The 26,357-nt window shown below is 38.2% G+C and overlaps 2 long non-coding RNA genes across 4 annotated transcripts in view; both read left to right on the top strand.

The window, feature by feature from the left end:
- Positions 1-26,357, top strand: part of LOC135289252 (uncharacterized) — a 107,981-nt gene that overhangs the window by 11,364 nt on the left and 70,260 nt on the right. The window contains exons 2-5 of one of the 3 annotated variants that reach the window (XR_010352035.1): positions 486-668; positions 1,423-1,465; positions 4,172-4,294; positions 10,237-10,465. This is a non-coding gene — a long non-coding RNA (uncharacterized LOC135289252). The remainder of the gene's footprint in view (positions 1-485; positions 669-1,422; positions 1,466-4,171; positions 4,295-10,236; positions 10,466-26,357) is intronic. The other 2 variants (XR_010352037.1, XR_010352036.1) reach the window with 2 other exon arrangements.
- LOC135291403 (uncharacterized) lies at positions 15,613-17,772 on the top strand. Its single transcript, XR_010354206.1, has 4 exons — positions 15,613-15,738; positions 16,255-16,366; positions 16,924-17,095; positions 17,511-17,772. It is a non-coding gene; the product is annotated as an uncharacterized LOC135291403 (long non-coding RNA).

Here is a 26,357-nt window from a genome sequence, read left to right as displayed (position 1 = left end):
CTCTTTTGTTCAGACAAGAAGTGAAATGAATAAATGTGCTGCTAAGCCCATAGACAGTTTAAGAAAAATGGTCATTATTTTCTTAGGCAGAAAAAACTGACTTAAGACCTGTTTCTCAGCATCTTTCTTTGGTGTGCTTTAGCTGCTGTCTCTCTGTTCTTCTCTTTCACCTCACTGATTACCACATTTTCAAGGCACTCATTTTGCCTTACAATTCCTGCCCCAATAAGGGGATACCTTTCTTTGTGATTACATAGCACCTAGAATTGTGAAACTTTTGTCCACTCAAACCTTCTTAATGATGTTGTGGTATGAATAAGTGGTGAGTGTTATCTTAGCTAGCCACTGCACTAACTGCAGTAGCTGAGGCAGATTTCCATTCTTTTCATATCTTTGCTTCCCTCCTATAGTGACAAAACTAGACTTTGTAGATCCCCAGATACAGGGACTCATGAAAAGTAATTTCTTGATCCTTCTCATTACAGATGTCTTTTTTTTTTGAGGATTGGCAAGAGCAGGAATAGAGAGGAATGTGATGGACCTACCGCTGGCCAAGGCCAAACCAGACAGAGGAGGTTGTAATGCCTCTGTGATATCATACTTGACAAGTAAAAGAGAAGTTACAGTGCAGATGTAATTGGGCTCAGAGAAGAGTAGAGTCAAAATAGGTAAGAGGAGCAGCCCTGCAGACATCAAGGTTGGTGAAGGAGGGGCAGGAGGTGCTCCAGGCACCAGAGCTGAGGTTCCCCTGCAGCCTGTGGTGAGACCATGGTGAGGCAGCTGTGGTCCTGCAGCCCATGGAGGTCCCAGGGGATGCAGAGATCCACCTGCAGCCCCTGGAAGAGACCCAGGCCAGAGCAGGTGGATGCCTGAGAGGAGGCTGTGACCCTGTGGGAGGCCTGTGCTGTAACAGGCTTCTGGCAGGACCTGTGGATAGAGGAGCCCATGCAGCATCAGGTTTTCTGGTAGGAGCTGTGACCCTGTTGGCCATGAACACTGGAGCAGGCAGTTCTGGAAAGACTGCACCTTCATGAAGACCTGCAGCCCCTGGCAATGACTCACACTGAGGAGGTTTGTGGAGAGCTGTCTCCTGTGGAGGGACCCCATGCAGGAGCAGGGGGAGGACTTCCCTCCCTGACAAGCATCAGAAACAATCTGTGATGAACTGATCATAACCCCCATTCTCCATCTCCCTGCACCACTGGATGGGAGGAGGTAGATCACAGGAAGCAGGAAGGGGTGGGGGAAAGGTGTTTTTAAGATTTATTTTACTTCTCATTATTTTGCTGTGAATTTGAATGCTAATAAATTCAGTTAATTTCCCTGAGTCAAGCCTGTTTTGCCTATGACACTAATCTGTTTGTGATCTCTCTCAGTTCTTACCCCATGAGCTTTTTGTTATATTTTCTCTTCCCTTTCCAGTTGTGGAGAGGAGTGATAGAGTGGCACCTGTCAACCAGCCATGGTCAGTCTATCCCACATGCTCTTGTCAGCACTATATGACTGACTGTTTTCTCTTTGGAAAACAATACAACTGGAAATGAAAACCATTTTAGTAAGAAAACTATAAAATTCTAACATTTGCGGTGGCATCGATTTTTATTCTTCCCTTTCTTGTTTTTGGAGGGAAGTCCATTCTTCCTTTCTTCTTGCAGTCTAACATGACTACTTCTATATTTGTTTGGCTTTAAATTTAGTGTTTCCCTTTACTGATTTCATAGAATTTCACTTCTTTTACATGAATGTAGAAAAATGTTTCGTACTTTTTCAAACAATACACTTTCAGTTATGTTAGATTGTAGTGAAAGTGGGAATGAAATGCCCCATTATAATTCTAATTGATGCTCTTTATACCAAAATTGTTACATATAGATATTCTCAAGCACCTTGAGTAATAACATTTTAAGTGGTTCTCCCACTCTTCTATGAAGGGTAGCGTTTACATTCCTGTAGACTTCCCCACTAAACACATTTCTTGAGATACACTTCTGAGAGGTCACTTACCTTTGTGCTTACAATAGGCAACTTTCTCTCTTTTTGTTTTAAGGAGTCTTATACCAATAACTTTCTAGATTGGTGTGAAAAAGCTCTGAACAGTCTAGTTGTTCTTTCTTTTTGCATGCACCAGAAAATGGCATTAGAGCATGTAGAGTATACATACTTTTTATGCTTGTAAATTAACATACAAGTATATGATAATTGCTACTGCCCTGCTGATTTTACACTGCAGAGGAGATGCTATTATTGGCTTCAGACTAAAATGTCATCTGGGTTTGGAGTCTTCCAGATTATGATTTCATCTCTGTAAATTCTAGTTTTCATAAGTCTGTTTATATGCACTGTAAACTGAAATATTCAGTCTGAAATAGTTACAGACATACAATGCTAATCAAAACATTTTATGGTTGAGTTATGCCTGCTTCTACTCTTTTAAAAATTCTGCTAGTGAAATCACAGCATTGTATTTTAGATTACATGCCTAATATTTCCTTTTTTGTGTACTTCCTTTACCCAGACAAGCCACCATATTCAGTTGAGCAGGGCTTAGGACTCGAAAAGAGACATTATTTTTGGAAAAAACCCAAATAAAATAATGCCATTTTTATTCTTTCCAAGACAAGTTTATCACTGGGGATTTTGTTAGTTTAAATCAGTTGCCCCCATAAATTTGCTAGCTGCTTTTAAAGATCATGCAATTCCCTCAAATTCCAGGATAAATGCTATTATAAGATGATACAGAATGGGGATTGGTGAGCTTTTGTATGTCTCAGTGAGCAAAATAGGTGACAGGAAGCAGTTCTGCCTGCTTAGACATTCATCCAAGTCCCGCTATAAGGACTGGAAGGACATCCATTGACTCCACTGGGAACTGGACGAGTCTCTAAGCGTCAATAAAATCAAAGAATTCTCACAGTGAATCGGCCTATCTGGCACGCATTAAAATAAACGATTGTAAATTTTGAAAATGACTCTTCTTGCAGCATAGGCCAATTGGTCAGCTGCAAATTTGGCACAGCTGTGCAGCATGTGTCCTGGGCAGTCCACAGGAACATGATGTTCTTTTTCACTCCTGAGAGCTTTGGAGAATGAAAGAAAGGACTCAACCCATTGCTGAAGACTAAATGCTGAAATAATGGAGCTAAATAAAGAAATCAAGAAAAGGCTTACAAAGGTAACATTTATTTTGGAAGAAAATAAATTAGCAAAGCCTCCAAAAGATGAAAAATTTTAAAGGCAAGTGTACTGCCTAATTAGCTGTTCTAGAAGGAAAAGAATAAAATTCAGAAAATTCTCTGGCAGAAGCTGATGGAATTTGACCTTTATATCAATGCACTGTAGAAATAAGGCAGAATTCCTGAAAAAAAAATACTAAGCATGTAATTTTCATCCTTTAACCATCTGTGGGGGGAGTGAAATTCATCCAAAGAGAGGAGAAGCTACTGAGCTCTAGGCATCCACACTGCTGTAAAGAAATGCTGCTGCTCTGTCTTCAAATAGAAGGATGATTTTGCAGCACAGACTCCTAGAGGATGCCTTTAAACCCTTGTGCAGTGGGTATGAACTCTACAAAAATAGTTAGATAGATTTTCAACTGCATATAAAGACAAAAGAGCAAGAAATTACAGTCAGTATTGTTTTTCATGTAATGTGCAAATAAAGCACAGCACATGCACACTTAGGCTTGAAAGCAGACACTGAAAAACTGGTTTTGATTGCCCTGATTTCCCACAAAGGAATCTTCTCATGCTTAGAAAGCTGGACGAATGTCATTAATAGAAAAGGAGCTTCACCACAATAAAAGAAATGTGAGATTCAGTATCTGTACCATGTTGTTAAACACTAATCCCAAGAGACCTTAAGTCTAGCTCAGCATTTTGCAATTACATAGTAAAAGATACTTTGGACTTCCTTATTTCATGTCTTTGGGGGTAGTCTGCACTGGTAAAACAAGATATCACAGAATATATGATTAGTAACTAAATATTCCTCTGACCTAGAGATAACTACTTCTCTCCAAGATAAGTGAATTCCTGAAGAGTCTCCTTGCAATTCTTAAAAGCTATTAAAAAGTCAATGTTTAAAAAAATGCAACTTTAAATTAGCATTTTAATTATGGGAGTTTTAGAACCCCAAAGTTTTATCTGTGTTTTATTTTGCTTTTTACTTTCAGCTGTTGCATGTGGAGTTCTCCTCCTTCTCTGCTTCCCTGCTGGCTCTGAATGATTTGTGACTGCATTCCACAAAGATCCAGTGTGACAAGAGCAGAAGAAAACATTAAAAGACTTTTTTAGAGGTAATCTTAAAATTCTCTTTTTTGCTAATTCAACCTTTTTTTTTCAGTCAAAAAATCTGACCACTAGTAGTTTAATTTGACTCATTGATGCTAATGGTCCATGTCCACCTCTGTTTCTATGGAAATGGATGCCAGCCTGAAGAGCAGGGAATGATTTTAAACATATTCTTCATAGAAGCTGTTACCTATCAGGTATCCTTTATCCCTAAAATCTGACTTAGAATGGTTTCTGGTAGCAAAACAAAAGCACTGCTAAATAGTTTCTAGTACTGCTAGTTGAGGACCAAATTTATCAAAATAAAATTTTCAAGTATATACAGAAGAAAATCCCAGGCTCACTGGCTTCTTGATCCTGATTTGTTATTGTCTTGCATCAAATGCAGTAATTCGCCAGATCAGAAAGAGTATATCAAATGCTATGAAAGTAGGATGGGTGAATAAAGCATTACCAAAATGGGACAAGATTGCTTCATTGTTCTCTGTAAACAACCAGGCAAGATGAGAAGGAAAGAAGGGCGAAAAATGGGCGAATTTCAAATATCTACTCTTAAAGGGAGCATAGATATTGTTCTCCCAAGGGAACACTGGTTCTCCGTAGAGGTTTTGCAAGTAAGGTCTAATGTAACATTTCTCTCTGAAAGCTATCACTCTGCAGAAGCATCTCCTTAGGCTGAATAGGCTGGTGTTGTGTTGAGGTTTTTTTCTGATTAATGAGTAAAATTCTCATTGGTTCAAATGATAGTATCTACAGCTGAGAGCAAAATTGTTTCTAAAGATATGGGGAAAACTTAAAACCCTTTTCTTTTTCCCACCAAAATATTGAAAGACTTCATTGAAAATATCTTATTCACGTTTTCAATCTGTATATGCATGTGCACACATGATCTTGGTCTCATATAAAACAGTGAGGAAGGATAACATGAAACGAGTATTTACACAGAGTAATATAATGAATACAAGTCACTTCTACTTTGTGATTAACTTCTCTCGCACAATGTGTGAAGGCAGAACACATGTCCTGGCATGTATGCTATTTCAGCAGATTGTGGAAGATTGCCACATGCTTGTTTTCATGACTCTTGTAGGGGTTCTCCCATTGGCTATCACCTGGTTTTAGGTTTTTTGAGTCAGATGTAATCTAACATGCAGCATGTGTATTATAATGTCTGTAAGTGGACATACTGTAGCGTCTTAACAGCGTAGCCTCTGATATATTTAACATACTGAGCATTTTGTATAGTGCATGACTCATGGATTCCATATGTGCTTCTAATGATCTGAGGTCTTACCCTTCCTGCCTCCCTCATTGTGTACTTTGTGCATCCACTCCATTGATCAAGTGGCAATGGGCTTCAGTGAAAACAGTGCTGATCAGTTTGCACCTGGTTTGAGCAGCTGGCTTAATATTGATCTTAAAACAAAGAAATCTTTTTGATAATTTGTCCCAAAAACTTTCTCTGAATAGAACTTCTGTCCTGGGACAACTCCCACCTGGAAAAATGATGTACCATTATGTGGCAAGTTTGGATTTTCAGATTCACTGGATGGACTAGAGAGAAATTTTTTCCTTGTTGAATTTTTTATGTTTTCTGAAGTGGAGTAAGAAAAAGGAATGTGGTGGAGCATTTTTCCCTCAAATACTATGGAGGTCATAGGTCCTGTCACAAGCTACAGACCCTCATTTCCCTCATTGAGCTGCTAGGATGTATTACAAGAATCCCTGATCTTAGTACTGTAGAGAAAATTGAAGTCACAGGACATCAACCTTAGCACCTTAGCATACATCAGATCAATCAAATTTGGCAATGTTGACAGTAGAAAGATTCAACTGAAAACCAACATTGTGTTTAAAAATCAGTTGAAAAAACAATTTGCTGTTGAAATGAAGTTTGCACAAAAAAACCTTACTTTCAACACGTAATATTAGAAAGGCCAATACTCTGCTGATGGCAAAGTATTTGGTTGTTACTTTTGTACAGATGGCTGCATAACATTCACAGAAGGAATGATTCTAGAAGCCAGTTTTTCAAATGTCATCTTCTACATATGTAAGTGCAAATGGGTCCCTGTATATATCACTTGTGCATGCAAATGATAGACCTAGCATTTGCACATCAAGCACAGATCATCTTTGGGCATTATCCTACAGATGGACAGATACAGTGTGAATCACATTTATTCAAAGAAATGCAAGCTAAAATCCCTTTAGAAAGGCAGTCCTTTGGTTTGTGTACTCCCAGCAACATACAGTTGCTGAGGTAAGAAATTACTCCTACTCAATGTTGTGAAGAGAATTTTTTCATCCTCTGAATATTCTCTTATTAATCCTATTTTCCAAAAGTATGATACCATATAGTAAGGCTATGCACTGCAGAAAAGAAGAGATTTTTATAATTAATATTGGCTTGGGCTGTCAATAATTACACACTTACCTCTGCACAAAAATTGACAGAAAGAAAACATACTGGGTCAATATTAGGAGACTGGATTTTTAAAAAACATTTTGTGATATCCTTGTCTTTAATCTGTCATGTCATTAATGATGCATCTTTGGCTGAGGAACTACGGGACATTATTTATGTTTCTGATTAAATTTAGCCATGTGAAAGCATTTTTTCCCCCCAGTGTATTTATTTGTGAGAATAGATCTTTTACCAGAATAGCTAAGACTAAGAAATTTTTGTTTCATCAAATCTAAGCTGATTCCATTGGCTTCTATAGCAATTCTTTAGTCATAGATTGGAAATAAACACCTTAATTGAGACTCACAGTAATTTGGAATGGTGTTAAATTGCTAATAGTATGCTATGTATAGATGTGATAATATAAATATGATAGCTGGACATGCGTCATATATCATCACATTGAAACTTTTATTACTGCTTCAATGAATGCTAGAGAAGGTGCAGTTCCCCAAACAGTACCATTTTAAATGTGCAACATGCAATAAATTACCTTTTGTCTGAAGGATTTAAATTGTATTTATATTTCAAAGAAAAAAATCACAAAACTTTTTCTTGTTTAAACACAATTCTTTCCATGGCATCTTTCTAAAGGAAAAGGAGGTCAAACATATAATTTTAAGCTTTTGTAGATATTTATTTTTAGCTTTGCTTCAGTATTCTTGGTTTTTTTAAGGAACTCAGTTAAGTGTGCCTTATTAGCTCATTTGTCAGCTATTTGATGTCAATAGTGTTAATACAGGTGAAATAAAGTTCATGGAAAGTATTGTATTTCTATAAAACAGATAGCTTAGCACATTCTCTGTTGTTCTGGTCATATGACAAGGGGGCCTTATCATGACATGCTTAGTTTTATTACTAGAGGTAAACCTTTTTGTATGTGGTGAGCTATTTAACTGTTACAGTACTGCATTTTGGATAGTGAGCCATAAACATGGTTGTGGGCTTTCAGATGTATAAAAAAAAAATCAAGGACTTATATAATCACCCATGAAGAAGAAGGAGAAGAATCGAGTTCAATATTTCTTTATATTCTGTGGGGAGCGCAGCTCAGATGACTGTTAGCTTTCTGACTGAAGGCAACACAGTTTTTAACAGATTTTAGATCTTTGCATGAGTGTAGCTAACTTAAGAAGGCTTCAAAAGGCTTTCAGAAGTTTGTTTTTTGGGTTTTTTTTTTTGCTTAACGATGAATTTACAGCACTTAAACAATGTAAGAAGATACTGGAGGTAATCTACATCTTCTAAGTCCAGGGAGAAGATGTATTTGGGCCTTCTGGCCCACTATTTGAGCCAGAAGACCCAAAATAGTGGACAGTGGGTGAAGTTTTCCTAAAAGTAATAACACACCAACAGCAAAGCAAGATGTCAAGCGGGGTGTAGCAATAGCTACATAAAACTAAAATTTCCTTCCTCCTCTCCACAAATAGGTTCAGTAAAAAGGACCCTGTGACTTCTTCCCCTTTGAACTTAAATTGTTTTTTTGTCTGTTAATTTCTGTAGCTATATGTAGGGTGAATATGACATAAACCCTGCTAAGAAAAGTGCAAAGAAATTCAGAAACTGAGTCACATCTTCAGCAATGAACAATTTTGAATGGGAAGAGAATGGACCAAAGAAGCATGACAGGAATTAAGACATGTGTAAAGATATGAGATTAATGTTTTATTACATAGTTATCTCAAAAGACAGGTATTTATAGTGGAGTTCATAATGTAATTCAGTTCTTAGACAGCATCTGAGAAGAGCATTTTTTCTGCTATTCACCTTAAAGTCCCATCATGCATTTTATTGAATATGAAAGATAAACATCTGTTATAAACAATGAAATCATGTTTCTTACTTTGAAGCAAAATACTGGAACACATAATCTAGTGAGAATCCTTTCCTATTTCCTTTTCATTGATTATATTGTTGGAGGCAACTTCCCTGTGTTTCTACAGCTTTCTTTGATGCAAAAGCAAAAATACAATTAATTAAAATTAGAGTACTATCTAATTTTCTGTCTGAAATTCATTCGTCAGAAAGTAAAACGCAGGAAAGAAAATGGTCTCTGTCTCTTCTTGGATCAATGTCACTCTATTGCCAACAAGTTAATTCATTGATGTGGAGATGCACTTTCCTCAGTGCAAATCCTAGTCTAGGATTTGTATTGCCTTGCCAATAATAGGGGTGTGATGAATTGATATTTGATATGTTTGCAGCTAAATAAATTCAAGACCAATCTTTACTAATGACATGGAACTGTGCAGCAGACCTGAATTCTGTGTTGGGCGTAACATTTCCAGGATAGGTGACTCATTTCACTTTATTCAGTGTACCTTTTACTTATGAATTCTAGGCATCCTCCTGTCAAGTGTCTACAAAAGATGGAGCTGTATCCAAGAACTGAGAGTTATTCAGAATGGACAACAAACTAACGTGAATTCACTTTGAAGTCACCAAATGCCAAATGAAGTTATAATAAATTCTGCCAAATTTTCTGGACCCTTTATACACATGATAAACAAAAAACAGACAGCATTCTGCAGGCAGACATGATCTCAAAAAGCAAAGTCTGCTCTTCTTCTTTCCAGTGCTGTTGCTTCATATAGTGGTTATTGGGCCACTGAACCTGTCACATTTCAATCGCCTTTCCACATACTGGGTGCCAGGTTTCTTGCACAGAGTTCTTAAAATGACAGGTATCCTTGATCAATGCTTAACCATCCAGATTTCTTGAACTCAAGTTCTTTGACTCACAGGTTGTTGCAGTTGAGATGGACATGACATGACATCTGCAGTTCATGCGGCATCAGTGAATTTTCATTGATTATAGTTCTTTTATATGGTTTTCAAATAATCTCACAGTGGATCCCAACTGGCTCAATTTTGGTTACCACCCAGCTCACTGGCCAATAGCTGCCTGTGTCCATTCTTGTCAGGGATTGACTGGCGTTGTTTGAATCTGAGATTTGAATCTCCCAGCTTCTCAGTGTCTTCCTCCTAGGGATGTTTACTTCTTTTCCCTGATGGCATAGACTGGTTGAGTTATGGTTAGGGTTACCTATGAATGTGAGGCCTCCAGGCCAGCTGCTGTCTGCCACAGTTCCCCCTTTTTGTGTTTTTAAATACAAAGGCAGTGTCTGTCACCCTCTTCAGGGCCCTTGCAGACAGGATGGCAAACATGGCACAATGTGTGAGATAATTATGATGCTACAAATGATAAGCCTAGTTTGCAGGAGGCTATTCACCCAACTCAACAAGCCTAGCCTTACTAGCCTTTAGTCTATCCCACATACCATCAAAAGTTTTTACTGTCGTGTCCAGGAGCTATCAAAAATGAGCACAGTTTTACAGGGTGGTACACTGCACACTGTTCACATCTATGGCTGAACTGCTCAAACTAAAGGAAGTTACAAACAAGTCAACTCAAAAAAAACCTGTCAAAGGTAACATTCAAAAACTGTAAGAAGTAACATTTTGCTGTCATGTTTTCAGTTTGGTCTTACAGGTGATGTCCTGTCACAGTTTTGGAAACAGACCAGCGACAAGACACAGCGAGTCCATGCAGCAGCAGTTCCCTTCCGTCAGCGCTTGCTCCCTTATATACCTGGGAGCCCATGAGGTCAATCCTCATTGGCTGAGCCTGTTACTTCCTGCTCAGCCAGCCAATAGAAGCCTGAGTCTCCGACGGCCTGGGCCTGCTCTTCCTGGTCAAATTATATAAGTAAGTAATTATGTCACTGATCACATATTTCCCTTATAATTTTATAATTATTTATACTTTGAGGCCTACAGGCCACCTGTAAGCCAATACAATGTCCAGGTATATAATTAAAATTTACATGTCCTTTTGCTAGCAATGTCCTTAAATTGTTTGACTCTTCAGGTTTAAATAAAGTAATGGGTGAATTGTCTTCCAGTTGTTGACAACACCCAATAACTGTTGGTTTGTTAGGTCATGTTAAATGTGATTGAGAATTTTAAGAACATCCAAGGCTTTAGTGGCAGGTATATATTATCTCCACACTCCCCCTTCTTTGTTTTTACAGTAGTATACTTAACATCATTATTCAATGGCAGCAGTGCAAATAATGAACCTTTTCAAACATTGAAATCTGAATGTTGATGTTGTTGAAAGAGCTTTTTTTCTTTTGTTACAGCATTAGCTTCATTTCCTGTTGGTCCATTGATATAATAGTGATAGATATGTGCCAGCTGCCTTGTCCTAAGATGGAAGTAGTTTTTCCAATATTGCATGTGATCTGGTTGTGGGACTGTCCAGGCAGGGCTAGCTAACCCATCATGTCAGGTATTTGAATACTAGTCCTGAGCACAGAGTATACACAGCTGCACAACCTTGGTCAATAGTGTTTCAAATCTGAGAAAAAATGGTGTCTAATTCAAGTACTGTGAAATAGATGAAAGTATCTGAATACTCCTCCCTGAGGAGGCAGGGCTCATTTTGTCATCTAGCTTTGCCTATTATACTGTTTAGGTTCCTACACACTTTGGAGTCCTAACTATTTAGCCAGACCATAGACCATAACCTTTAAATAAGTACCAGTATCCATTTAACAAGTTCCTTCACCACTTAACAGTCAAGTGCCATTACCTATTTAACAGGTAAGTTAATTGGGATGTTGCACACATTGCAATGCCCCTGTAAATTAAATGAATCCCTCACAACTGGCTCAGACTTGCTGCCCTTCAAATACTTGCACAGAGATTCAGAAGAGGTAGCATATTTAGTGAGGAGATGAAAGGGAGGGAGAGATGACTAGTCTCTTGTTTTGGCTAGTGTTTGTAAATTGATCCTCATACTTCACAATTTTATCCATTGCATTTTGTCGGCAGGCTGAGCACCTGAGAATCTCATTCAGGGACATGCAGTTTACACCCATGTCAGTTATAGCTAATTACAGTGGTTTTGTGTGAATGGATATATGTACAAAGCCTTGAAAATATAACTTCAGACTTTGTTAGTTATTGCTAATGGATTAGAAATGCCTTGATTGATCTGCTTTTGTGGGGTTGTGGTATCTCTTATTTTTAAGGCAGTCTGTAAGACTCTCTACCCCACACATAACGTCTTCAAACAAAGCAGAAAACCTTGAAGAAAATTTTAAGTTTTCTGAGAGTTATAGCCCATACTTTGTTTATGTAAAGGAATTATTTATTGAGGTAGCACTACCAAAAGGCAGATTTGGATACCAGGACAATGCATTAGATAACTGCTAGTCCATTTGCTCCCTGGTATTTTGTGGTATTTTATGCTATCTTAATGGCATCACCTGAGATTCTTTGGGCACAAAAATATTTTAAACTGTGGTCTGTAATAAATTTTTAGGAAATACTTTTCAAATTCCCACAGAAAGATACTCTGTTGAAAATGTTGAAATGGCCAGGTTATTATTTTGAGATGGCCATTAGAGAATATTGAATTCTAGTTAATTTAAACTTTAAATATTATATATACATATAAATTCAGCCATAATATATAGAGATATATGTCACTGTTGAGACTTCAGTGAATGCCACCAAGAGGTTATTAAATACAGCACATATTCTAAGGATAGCAAGTCCAGTGGAAGAGTTCACTCATTTTCAGTCCATTCCAGTATGAATAACACCAATGCTTGTATCAGCGTCATAAACTGGTTAAATTGCCAAGTCAGGCTAAAGAGAAACCTTGCTATGGATACAGCCATGAGTGTGAGCCTTTCTTGAGCAGGCTGCAAATGAGTTCTGAGTAGGTATGTGATGGCTGCTACTGAACAGCAAAGAATAGCAGTGCCCAGTTCTCCCTTAAAGGGATGGTGAATTCTACTGCTTATAGTATCTACTCTGGCTCTGAAAAGAAATCACTATGAAGGTTCTGCAAGTTACCCATTGTTTCTGCATCTCAAATGATGTACTTCAGCTTCACTAACTGTTATATACCAGCAAGATGCCAACAACCCTGAAAGCTATCTTCCCCTAAGAAGCCAGCTTGTTACACACAGAGCAATGACCTAAACTGCTTGAAGTCCAGACAAAGAGTAGATATATAAATAAACAGGCACTAGGTATTGCTGAATTGGAAGAATACTAAACAGAATGCTGAGAAACAGAATGCTGAGAAACACCTCCTGGTAAACATTCATTCTTTCAAGTATGTTAATTGTCCTCAGAATTTTTTGTTGTTGTATACTAAACCATGTAAACCTTGCAGTATGGAAGCAGCCTGAATCATCTGTTTGTAGTAGGAATAATAAAGTCCACACTTGGTTCTGAATGAAATTTCTGTTGATATTGGAAAACCACAGGTAATTTTCATGCAGTGTAGCCACATAAAGAGAAGTAAGAAGTCCAAGAGGGACGATAGCATTTCCACAGTTATTAAGAGTGTGTTCCATAGCTTAATACTGGAAGTTGAAACTGTGAAGACCAGGATAGTGTAGGTGCAATATTTCATTTACTACATTATTTGAATGACAATTCCTTGTCCAGTTGCCAGATTCCAGACTTTACAGATATGGTCTTTAGATCCAGTGAAGAGAAGCTAATCAGTTGCTTCAGCACAAAGTACAGTCTTGGTATGTTCCTCAGGCTTTCTTGAGCTCTTGCTGTGGATGCAGTGGCATGTGGTGTTCCATGGCTCTGGGTGCCAGCAGCCCACCGCTTGGCTTCTGGCTTCTGCTTGCACGCCGAAGCTGTGAGCGGGCTTGCCAAGCAGTGGCTGGGCTGTCCAGTCAGCCGCAGGCAGGGGTGGGCTGAGCAGATTACGGCGATATGGGGCGTGGAACAAAGCAATGGCTTGGGCAGCTGCGGTGTGAGTGAACCCGCACACGACACAGACACACCCGACGCCGCTCCGGCAGCAGCATGGCAGGACAGTGCCACAGGGACAGGGAGCTCGGATAATGGCCGCCCCCCCAGCTTCTCGCCTGGCCATTCTGCCCGTGCACTAGTCCCCCATCGCTCACCCCTGCCCTCTGTCCTTGCTGGATGTTCTGGCAGTGCCCAGTTGCAGCTTTCACACTCCACTCGGCTTTTATGTTTTGAAGTGTCCCACACCAGCCACCAGGTCATTAAAATATCTTCACCCATGTTGTTGCCTCCGGAGGCCAACTTTAATATCAGTTCAACATCCTGCTCCCACGTTTGCACATTAAAAGTGGCTTCTGCAATTGTGCCTAGTAGATGGCTCTTATACCAGGACAGCAAGGTTTGCAGAGCATGTTCACCATATTTTACCCCTCATTTGCATAAGAAGAGGGTCCATATCTGCACTACAGCTTTTTCCTCTGTCAGGACTCTGGTTCCCATGTCCTCAGTGAATACTTTCTATTTACAGTTGTCTGTATAGTTGCAGCTATACACGCCCACCAGCAGCTCTCCAGGCTGCCTCTCCCATGGGCTCCATCCTCCCACTCTCCACGTAGCAGGCTGCAGCCTGTCATGTCGGGATCACCACTTGTCACAGTTTAGACGGAGACAACACAACACCCTCTGGTTCATGTGGCAACAGCGAATTTTAATCTATTGCAGTTCTCTTTTATGTGGTTTTCAAATAATCTCACAGTGGATCCCAACTGGCTCAATTTTGGTTACCACCCAGCTCACTGGCCAATAGCTGCCTTGTGTCCATGCTTGTCAGCTGGTGTTGTTTGAATTTGAATCTCCCAGCTTCTCAGTGTCTTCCTCCTAGGGGTGTTTACTTCTTTTCCCTGATGGCATAGACTGGTTGAGTTATGGTTAGGGCTACCTATGAATGTGAGGCCTCCAGGCCAGCTGTTGTCTGTCACAACAGGTGGTTATTAATGGCTTAAAGAGAGTTTCAGAATAAAACTAATTTGTAGTTAGGTAAGGAAGAATGATATTTTGAGACATCAAAATAGCTGCAGAAGAATGGGTCTATAGATTGTTAGTTTAAATCACTTCTCTTCAAATATGATAGAGAAAATAAAGCTTTGGCCTGAAAATTTGAGCTGAGCAGAAAGAGTAATAGTTATTTTTTCTTTGTTGGATAAGGAATTTTACCATTGTACTCTTTTGACTGTGAACTGAGAATTAAATGCGGGTATGGAAATTTTACAGTTGTCTCATAGAAAAATTCAAGCATGGATATGTGGCAGAAGGGAAATTGTTGATTTGGGTTTTATTTTTTTGTTTTGGTGAGGTTTTTTTGTTTGGTGTTTTTTGGGGGGTTTGGGTTTTGTTGTTGTGTTTTTGTTTTGGTTTTTTTATTTTTATTTTTAATATTTCAAATAGGTCTAGAAGGTCCAAGAAAAATGACACCTTTTGTCCTGGAATTGTTAGGTGGATTTCTGCATACAGATGAGAGGCAACAGCCAGAATGTTTAGGTTCTTAACTGGGATTGGGCTCACTGCATACCAGTTGTCACAGACGCCACTTAATGTTTTTAGTGGCACTTTTACTACCTAACTTTTGTGACTTGTATCTCTTATTCAGACCCTAGTTTTAACAACTACTTGGTCCTTTCTTTCATATATGTTTTTCTGCATTGTGCCTCTAACTGCAAAGTGAACAGCTCTCTCCGTATCCTCTTTCAGAGGGTAGCACCACACATTTGGTGGCATGACTTCATAGCCACTGTAGTCAGTCCAAAACAACAGCCTCCTTCATGTTTTTCTGTACTCCTGGAGCTCTTTGGAACTTGTTCCTGGGAGTGGAATGCAGACTAATAAAATTAGTACATGAGGTTTATAAATAAATTAAAGCACTCTCATCTGAAACACTTAGAAGGCTATTTGTGAACATTAACTGTATGCATGAACAGATATATACCCTCACTTTTCATCTCTTGTTGACTAAACAGTTCATCCACCCACTGGTATACATGTGTAAAACACTTTCTCTCTTTACAGCATATATTTTTCTGCATTTTAGCAAACACCATTGAGAATCCCATTGGCAGATGCTTCTAGAGCCACATAAGCAAAAAAATTCCTAGAGTATACTTCAACTTCTCCAAAGAGTATTACAACTTTCAGGTAGGGAGTCATATGTAACTTCCCTGCCCTATGTCCAGTTTTAAGAGTATCACAGTAAAAGAGAACTAAAAGAAATACACTTATCCAATCCCAGTCAAGCATGTACAATTAAATCTATGCAAATCTTTCAACCAAGGAAAAAGAACTGTCATTTAGGGGTGCTATATACCTCATCTTCTAATTGCTATCCCACAATTACTTCAGTCTTATAAGACAGTTTATGGCTTTGAGAAAAAAATAAAAATAAAAAAGAGGTAAAATTGCAGATACAATAATCACTGAGTAATAAGCAGATGTTTTTACTGCATCAATGTTGGACAAAGAGAGAGCCTCTCTTCCTCTCATAGAAGACTCCCTTTTTTGGTACCAAATTTGTGCAAAGGCTGAGTTTTTGTTTGGTTGCATTTTTCCTGTTCTAAGTCAGAAATATCAAATGAACAATATACCCAACTTAATTTGATTTTCTAAATGTGTTTGTAGTTTCTATTGTATCAGATCTTTGTGATCCTGTTGCAGGGCAATGGGTAAGGCAGAATGAAGCCTCTGGACCTTGGAGACTGATGAACTGTACTTGTGCCCCACTTGTACATGTTGTAGGCCAGGCAGCTTTCAGGGCATAGAGAAGAAGGTAAATCTCATGTTCACTCAGGATTTGTGCATGGAGAGCTGGATCTTTATAAGGAGTAGATGTTGGCTCTAACCTGTTCAGTTGTTCAATACACCTTAACCCATGTTCAAAAGTAAGGATGTTTTTCAGATACAATGGAAGGACACTAAATCTCAGCTTCCACTGCAGAGCATTGTACATCTCAGTCCACTACTGGCTGTATTTCTGCCTCAGATTTACTACTGCTTCTTGAGCAGATACTTCTCTGTTTAGATTTTTTTCTCATTTGGCTCCATCATTAGTTTCCATTTTCAGTTTCCATTTTCAGTCTGTGGAAGAAAGCTGCTACAAAATATGTTCAGTTTTCAGAACACATTGAATGTTGAGCTTGTCAGATGGAAGAATGTGATTTCAATAGTTTTGATAGATGCTATAAATACCACTTATAAAATAGGCTGCTCTTATTTAAAAAGTTTGTTTGAAAAATGCCTATGATTTAGTGGCATTAAAAAATTAAATTCATGGAGATTTACAATTTCAAACCAAAATGGACTTTTGCCTGTTCCTCTCTGCCACAGGATAACTGTAAGATTACAGAGTTTTATTCACTACAGAAACAGATGACAAAACAAGATGTACTAAGGAACCAACTAGAAGATGGCTTTTTAAGTGCTGACTCGAAGTGAGTTTGGAAACATCCCCAATGAAAAAATGATGGCCAGAGGCCAGAAGCATAGCTCATTGAGAGAGGTGGGAATCAGACTGTAGAATGAAATAAGATAAAATACATTAAATTTCTTGTAGAAGGAAGTCTTAAACCCCAGATGATTGCTTCTATCACTGTGTAAATTTTGTTGTTGTCAAAATACTATATTATAATTTGGATTTTTTTTCATAAAAAGAAAATAGTAAATATTAAATGCTTCGTACAAAATCCAATTGTTACAGCTGAAAACTGCAAAAGTACAGTGAAGTCCAAATAAAATATCTTGCTTTAGTTGAATCATCATGTTTTGGCACAGCATAAGTCAGTGAGGAAGCTTCACATATTATATCACTGTACTAGGAATAATTTTTGTCTTATGTACCCTAAAAGCCAGAAGGTACAAATGTGACCTCCTATTTAACATATCTCTTTTTTTTTTTTTTTTTTTTTTTTTGTCAGACTACTTGGAAACCTTTGCATCAGTGAACAGCAAGTTTTGCAAGTTTTTTCACTTCATTTAATAAATTAATTTTTACTTTAGCTGAAATAACTTTTGAGAGTCAGTCTCTCTAGGCTTTTGAAAGGTCTTCTGTCAGTGAGCTCTTACTGATATCACTAACAGAAGAGCAAATTCATGCAGAAGGCAGCACATTCCCTTGGCAATACTGAGCCTGTTGGTCTTGTTGGTACCTTGGCCTCCCGAATGGAATGATTTTTGTATCAGTGAGCTATCCTATATGGCACCAGCTATCAGAAGTAATGGCTCCTAGAACAGTTAAGGTGTTCTACAGCAAATATCTTTTTGTAGTTATGGATGCTTCCAGTAGCTGGAACCCTAAAAGGCAAGACAACTCATTATCTGCAAAGTGTGATACATTTATCCTCCCTTTGTGTATTAATCTGAGTGGTGGATTTAAAATATATAATCTCCATTATATGGAAAAAAAAGAGTTGTCAACAAGAACCTGAGGTCTCATTTCTAGGTAAAGCTCACAAATTCAACTGAAGAAATTGGAACTGGAAAATGGGAATTTGGGGTGTGTTGCCTACCCACTGAAGTCATTGGCATATATCCCATTGCTGTTGGAGAGCATACAAAAAGACACCATCTAACACACTTTGTATTGCATTTAACTTGTCCAAATGAATGAGTAACAATGAGTGGCTCGAGTCCCTAGCTTAGTCCCTTCTGAGGTAATGTCCAAAATTTGCTTAATCTTCCTGTATATCCATAAATAATTAAAGAACAGCTACATCAAATCTAGTCCCTGTGAAAAATTTGGGGATTGTATCTGCAGGACCTACATGGCTAAGTGGATGAATCTGGCTGTGCATTTTGACAATAAACATGTATTGCAGGTACTTATATACGTTCTCATCACCTCCAAGAGAGTGTAGTACTTCCAGCTCTGGGCGTCTGGGCCTAAGTTATCTAAACTGGGAGCTGCAGCAAAGTTTGTGTATGTAGCTAAGGCAGAGAACCTATATTAAGCAGGTTATTACTCCTCCACCGTTAGTACAACTGACTTCAGTATTTGTACATCTTTCTCCTGATTGAAATCAAAAGAAACACCCTTTTAAAATTGCGTGGACATAATTGAATCCATCTTGCATCATGACCTATGAATTGCTTTGTTGACACAAGGCAAATCCACATCAATTACTCTGTCCCTGGACAGAGGCAATGCTAATTAAGCAACATGAAGTCCAGGTATAGAGCCCTTAGCTAGTTTCTTTGTGAGTACCACATTTACCATAGTGCAGACATTAGTCTCTATGCATTCTTGGGTGCTTTAAGCCACTGTAAGTGACTTGAGCTGAAGTATTTTAAAAATACTTTTAATACTGAAATTAAAAGTTGTTCAAAACACTTTTGGATCTTTCAATAGAACCATCCACTGAAGATGATCATTGCCTAAAAAAGGTCTTAAGTTTTCAAAGCCCAGAGATACATTTGCCAAGAGAGAACCTACTTTAAAGTTTTCTGTTCATGTTGTTTTCATCTGATTTTCTAAATATCTGTTATTAAAGAGATATTTTGATAATTATAATTTACTGAACTACGAGAAACTTTTGAAAGGTAGCTATAAGAAATTATACTTGAAACTTCCAAGTTCTTTGGGGTTTCTTTCATGCTATGACATTTTTACATGATCTTCAATGATAAAATAAGGCCAGCATTGAAGTACAATTTGCTTATCATACTTCTATACCAACACTCATATTTCTAGTCCTTCTTCCAAATATTTGACTCCTTTTTATTTCTGTTGAAAAGATTAATAAACCTTTAGTAACTCAGTACTGTTCGCTTTTTGCCATTCCTTGTCTGCTCTGTAATTTTTAATGCAGAATTGCAGGAACAGCATGAACAATGCATCCCATAAGCCAGTCATAGTGTTATAATCTCTTGGTTACTTATTAATACAATTCATCAGCTACTTAAATTCCTTAGCTTTGTTTTCACTATAGTAACAGTAGGATTTTGAGTCTTCTTTTGGTGAAAAACTTTGGAATTTTTTCTGGGAAGGAAAGAAATACATCTTCATTTCTCAGTGGATCCAAAAACTGGATTTCACAAATGCTCTGAGCAATGAAGTTCATTGTTTGTTAGTAATGCTTAGCATTTATTTTATCAGGGAGCAGGATGACAACTTGAGGCTTGTTCAGGCAAAATGGATGGAATACAAAGTGTTCTTCCTCATTTCATGTCACATATAAATTATTAACATTCCTAAAAATTTCTCTCCCCCTCAGTAACCTCCTGTAATGCATGAAGAGTCATATTTTTTTCTAATGCTTTCCTTTTTTATAAAGTCCACAGTAAGAGACTTAGCTGACAAAATGGAGAAATTGTGTCAGTAAAATTGCAAGTACAATAAAGTTTCTTCATTTGAAGAATGACCCAAGTTCTCCAATCTCTTCTATGTTGTTGATTCCAGTAAACAACTCGGGATCCAATTCAGGAAGTAAAAACCATGCCCTAACTGTGAACTTTCATCTAAATAATAGATCAAATGTGCTGTTCCCTTCTCTTTCTGCCCACCTCCTGGAAAAAAAAAACCCAAACAAAACAAAACCAAAAACAAATTGAATGAGAAAGACATATTACTATTTCTCCATCATCAGCAGACACTTGTGATAAGCACTGTCGATAAGCACTTGTGATAAGCATGTGCATCATTACCCCTTGACATCCTCTTATGTGGACAAATGCTAGCCTAGTGCTTTATGTCAGTTACTTGTCCTCCAAGTGACAGATCCATATAGCTGAGCAGATATCTCTTGTATGATAAGGGTTTCCAAGCTAGCAGTGTACCCAGTGGCACTTTCAAAACAGAATGTAAAAACCATTTGCACTGTCAGTGCTTCTGTCCTGAACTAACAACTGTCTTCCATGCTCAGTTCAGTGATGCGTTTACCTTACCTGACCTGGACTTTTCTGTACTGCTGTTGAGATGATAATACTAACTGCATGCAGTGTAGTTAACCAGACAGTTTTAAATGGGACTTAATAACCCAGGTATTAATCTTCACATAGTTCAAGATACAAATTACAAAAAGTGCCTTCATCAGGGGCTTGGATGTGTAAGATGAAAACCTCTACAGAGCCAGAACTGCAGCTGAAACTAGCCTCAGGTGTATCCACCAAAGCTAAGGCAGTTCTGGATTGAATCATTCCCTCTAATTTTTTTTTTTTCTATTTGACAGCATACTACTCAGAACGTAAAGCAATATTCCCCAAATGTTTTTGTGTTCTGCCAAGATCAGGGTTCACACTGCACTGCTGCTCAGCAGAGAAGGAAACTCTCTGTGTGCCAGCTGTGATGGTATCTGCAGAAACACTTCTCATTTTGTGGGTTTCCTATCAACAGCTAGCAGTTGCCCACTGGCTTCAGAACACTCCTCGCCAATTCTGAGCCACATGCCACCGCATGAATACTGCTGCTTATCTCAGCAGTAACGGCAGCTGGTTTCCCAATCCAGCTGCAATAAAATGGTTTGCTGATCAGGTGTTATAATCATAAATATGGCAGTTAAGGCTGACAGACACTGCAGATGATGCTTCTTTTTTCCTGTGCCACAGGGCAAGGTGATTTTTTTCCTCCAAACACTGTGGATCACCATGTCTCTATCCTGCTTTCTTTACCTCATGCTGCTTCCTTCTTCCTCTGCTCTTTGCTCTTGTTCCATACCAACCAGAGTTATTCCTTTATCCTTTTCTTCAGCTCTTCTTGTTCTTTGAAAGATTCATGTAGGATTGAATATGTTTCTCTCAGTTTGTCATTAAAGGGTGAGCAATTATTTTCCTGAGCAGTCTGATCTTTAAGAAGCCCTTAATGCCTTTAAGTTAAGCATGGGGATCAGGTTTTCTTGCCTGACTAAAATTTGTCTATCATTTTTGGTTTCACATAAACTGTGTGAATCTTTCTGTACTACTCTTCTGTCCAGGTTCACAGCTTGCAGAGAGAAAACCATTTTCTCTGCTATAGCCTGAGGGCTGTAAACCAGGCCCCAGATGATTCACAGCCTTTTCTTGTCTGTGAGCAAGATAACAAAATCTTTTGGTTCTTCTTATCTGTCATATATGTCCCCCACTTTGTTTTGTAAATAGGCTCTGATCTTGTTTCACCTGTCTACAGAAGCATGTGCAAACGACTTGAGATGACCACTGAAGTTTTCGCTCAAGTCTTTTCTCAACAGCAGGTAACTTAAAGCCAGAAAACCAGCCTGAATTTCAAAGGGAGTGAGTAAGAGGGGCCTGTATTTGTGAAGAGGGTACAGACTACATATGTGAGGTGTTATGTCTTTCATAAGCTCTCACACTAATTTCAGGCAGAATTGCAATGAAATAATATTCCTAATGAAATTATAATCTACTTTAGAGGTACTGTTGCAGATATTTTCTACAACTGTGTCTGTACCAACATGGCTGGGAACAATTTTCAATACACATCTCTGTCTACCTGTTTTAATCCTATGCCAAGACAAGACACAGAGTTTCATGGAGACAGCTCCTTTTCTTTTATCTTCCAATTACAGCATACTTCATGCTGTGCTACTGGTAGATGCCAAACTCTGGCATTTATTGAAGTGTTCCCTTGTATTTTTCTTAGTGGCATGGCATAGCTGAAAAATAAGTATGATATGCCTACACTCCAGCTGTGTACACTGTTAGCTCAAGCAGACTCCCAAGATGCTGGATGCATTACAACCATCATGCTACAGCATTTATCAGACTCCTGCTTGCAATGATAGCATGATGTGACTTGCTAGAGATCTATGCTACATACTAACTAAAAGAAAGTTGCTGCTGATTATTCAGATTCTTTCAGGGAATCACAGTCTCTGCAAGTTCCTTCATCTGCTCTTGTTAGGAAATGTCTGAATCCATTCTCCTCTGAAGAAACCACCCCCAGAACTCAGCCTACAAGACGAATCTAGTTGCACTCTACTAACACCTTTGGTCTTTGGTGAAAATAAAGTCTGCTGCTTTGAAGACCTGCAGAATCTCCACTGTAACAAACAAGTCTTGAAGACATGATTGCTATACAATACCTCCCCTCTCTTTAATCATAACTGTAAATGACCAGTTTGGGAAGACTAATATTTCAAAGTAATGATCTGAAACCTGTAACATATAATGTATTTTCCTATCCATATGGAAAAATAGCTCTCTGTGATTTTTGCCACTAAGTTCTTAGAAAGCCACAATGAAATAGGAGTACTGTTTAAACATATTTTTAATTTAGGAATAGCATGAAACAAAAAAAGAAAAAAAAAATCTGTAGAAACTCTTCATTACAGTTTAAGATTAAACCTTACCTTATGAATTTCACTAGGAACTTCCTTCCCCTTTTTCTTCTTCTCTGCTGCTGCAGGCTGCTTCCTAGGAGGCTAATGAGCTCTGTGTGACCATGCCCTTTGCTGGCTGACCTTTGTCTCTCCAGCCTGTAGCCCCAAAATCTTTCATCCTGGCTGTGACCTGGCAATAGACCTTGCCACATGTAGTTAACTCATCAACCCTATCCTGTATTTGAAATCCCATTGTTAGGTGGCAGCATTAAAACCAGCACCAATAGCGAATGAACTATAGATTAATTTTTGATTAATAGCTGTATTTTTATAGGCTTGATTTTTCATGGAGTAGAGAACATGCAACAGTTGCAGTTGCAGCTGAGAAATCAGTGAATGAGTTATAACAATATAATGGTGGGAAAGTTTCCTATTGTTTGTGCTTTGATAGATATTGTCATGAGATATTATGCTATACTTCCTAAGTCACATATGGTAACCATAATGTACTGGAACAGAGTTGTATCTATTTTGGTCATCCTTTGTGCTTGACAGCACTCAAGGTGACACCAAATTATTCTTCTGATCTTACAGATTCCTGTGGAGCTGCTTCTCTGTGTTGATTTAAGATATGTGAGAAGAGTTTCTCTTGAAGCAGTATTGTCAGATAGCATATGGAAGTTGGATTCAGTGTAGCTCAGCTTTACCCCATGGAATCAGATTCACTAAGAGATTATTGAAAAACCTTAAGTATCTGAGTTGCAGGTGTTTGAGCTTTGTATACATGTTATGAATACATATGGCCAGCCACCTACCTTCACAGAGACATTTCTTCACACATTTTTTCAAAATACAATCTCTAGAATAACACATAGTCTTGAAAATATCTCAAGTTAATATTTTCAGAAGGCAGAAGTGATATATATGGTGCACCCTCTGATGAAGCATATGTTTGAGCAAATCTTACTGCATTTCAGAGGTTATCTGTGACAAATAATAGGTATGCACAGAAGGCCTTCAGTTCAGAGTAGGAAGGAGTTTGAATGAGAGTAAGGTCAAGTTTTCATCTCAGAAAATGCATCATATTAAAAAACTGCAGACCTGACAGCAGTCCATGTTTCTCTAGAAAACCTGCATTAGTGTGGAAAAACAGGACATACCACTGTCAGTCATTGACAGCCTGTGGATAATCAGAAATACTTTATTAGAATACCAAGGTGGAGGGGGGGGTCTCAGCATTTATTAATGCTAGTCAGTTCAGAGCATGGTTCTACATAAAACAGTGCACAGTAGGCAGCTTCAGCTACATCTTAATTAATTAGGCATCTCTTAATATATTTTACAATTGCTTGAACAATGTGTGTTTAAAACTAGCTGCTGTAGCAAACCAAACTCACTGTATGTGAATCTTCCTTTCATAGAAAATATAAAAACCTTTTCACAACAGGAAGGGAGGTTAGTACTTTCAAGAAGCAGCAGAATTAGTCTGGAAGGTTAGTGAGGCGAAAGACCTTTGGCTGGGAACGATCAAGCAAGTGGCTTTAATATGAAGGATGTGACTCAGAACTCAAGCTCAGTAAGAACTGTGAACTAAAGGATGTGACAGGTAACAGGATTTAATAGGTTGTCTGCAGTGAAAATGAATCCACCAAAAACAAAATCAGGGAATCTGAGATAATGGGAATAATGCCTGATTATATATATTATATATTCTGACAATTACCAGCTGTTACTGATGTCTGATTATATATATTGTACATTCTGTCCATTACCAGCTGTTGCTGGTAATCCTAGTAACAAATTTTTCTAGAACTGCTCAGAAATGTCCAAATGGATCTTCTTTTTCTATTAAAAAATGTGAACTAAATGGCATGAAGTCAGCTCGCAAGAAAATACTAACCTGGGAAGATTGAGACAGACTGAAAACACTTCCTGCAAGGAGAGCTGCCAAGATTGGCTGCCAGACAAATTTCTATCAGGGGTTTGCCAGTTTGCTCAGCTCTATGCTTGGCATATACCTATAATGCATCCTCAGGTTTGTGACCTAAGATTTAATGGGTTGGCACCCCTGAAAGCTCCTATCCTGCGTGTTTCCCTAGAAATCAGCAGTCCAGAAGCATTTTCAGCTTTGCCAAGTCCCGTGGAGTAGCACTTAAGAGCTGTGGTTACTTCTGTTGTTATTGGGAGTTTGATTTGAAATATCTGAAATAAAATATCATTTCATAATGAAATCCAATATGAATTTTCCCTTTCCAAAGAAATGTTGAAACTTCTGGGGCATTTTGGGGCAACATGCAATATCATTCTCTTCCAATTTTGTTATACCTAATAGAGAAGAAATTCTTACTTTTCTCAGCTCTAGCAGCTTTATAACAGAATAAAAACCAGTCCCCCACTCAGTTGCTCTGGCAAAGAAATGCAGTTCTATCAAAAGATAAACTTGTCAATGTTAGCAACTCAGGCCATGCTTGACTTCATGTAGCTTGCCTTATGGTGTTGTGTTTCAGCTTTTCACTTGTTTTTTTTCTTAATATGCATTGGTCATGTCAGATCAAAAGGCCTCCTGAAAAGTGAATGCATAGCCATTGGCCAGCAGTTAGCAAACACAGGAGAGGTCAAAGGCACCAGGGTAGGGAAAATGTGAATTATTCAGAGTAAATATAGGCCAGAAAAGGAAGTTGCTTTTGAAAGGATGGTCTCTCAAGCTGAAACTTTCTGTCCATTACCGGCTGGTACCTCTTTAAGTTCTAAGCATAACTTTCTTTCCAAGATTTGCTGAAGTAAACTTAGAGAGAAAAAGACAAGGAGATTTTGAAATCCTGAACTGTTCTGAATGGGAAGAGTAAAGACTTAAATATTATTACCAAATTAGTTATAAAAAAGAAAGTCCTGACAAAACAAGAAGAGTTTCTATGTAGAGAGCCTTCAAATAGTGAAGAAAAGCAAGTGAAATGCTAGGTCAACATAAATACAACTAGAACTCCCTCACTGAAAGATGTCATATAATCAGTCATAATATCCCATTTTGACTAGAATAGCAGAAAACTATTGTATTTCTTGTGGTGAAACCATACAATACATATCAAACATGCTAGGTGCTGATGTTGTAGTTTAACAGTGAGGATGGCTGATTACTCAGGAATGCATGAAGATTTCTGCTACATTAAAGTAAAGTTGTTTACCTGTTTGCATGTTCATTGAGGATGGATTGTCTTGGATAGATACCCCTCCTACCTACATTCAGGCTTTGTCATACAAATTGTTAGCAAAACGAATGTTGCAAAGGAGATACACTCCAACAGTTGTGCAATTGCCTTCTACATCTGGACCCCAATCTGAAAAAAAAACAGTGTGGAACTAATTCACCTGATTTCCACTTGTCCAAACATAAAGAAAAATACAGCAGAATATAGATGTCCTATGCATGGCTTTAGCAGTGTATATTTCTCATGAGGAAAATGCAATGTAGTTAGACTTATGGTTGAAAGAGGAAACAGAGAGGTTTATTTCTGC

This window comes from Passer domesticus, chromosome Z (genome assembly GCF_036417665.1).
Source record: "Passer domesticus isolate bPasDom1 chromosome Z, bPasDom1.hap1, whole genome shotgun sequence".
NCBI lineage: Eukaryota > Metazoa > Chordata > Aves > Passeriformes > Passeridae > Passer > Passer domesticus.
Note: the sequence above shows the minus strand (reverse complement) of the source record. Positions and strands in the feature narration are given on the sequence as shown.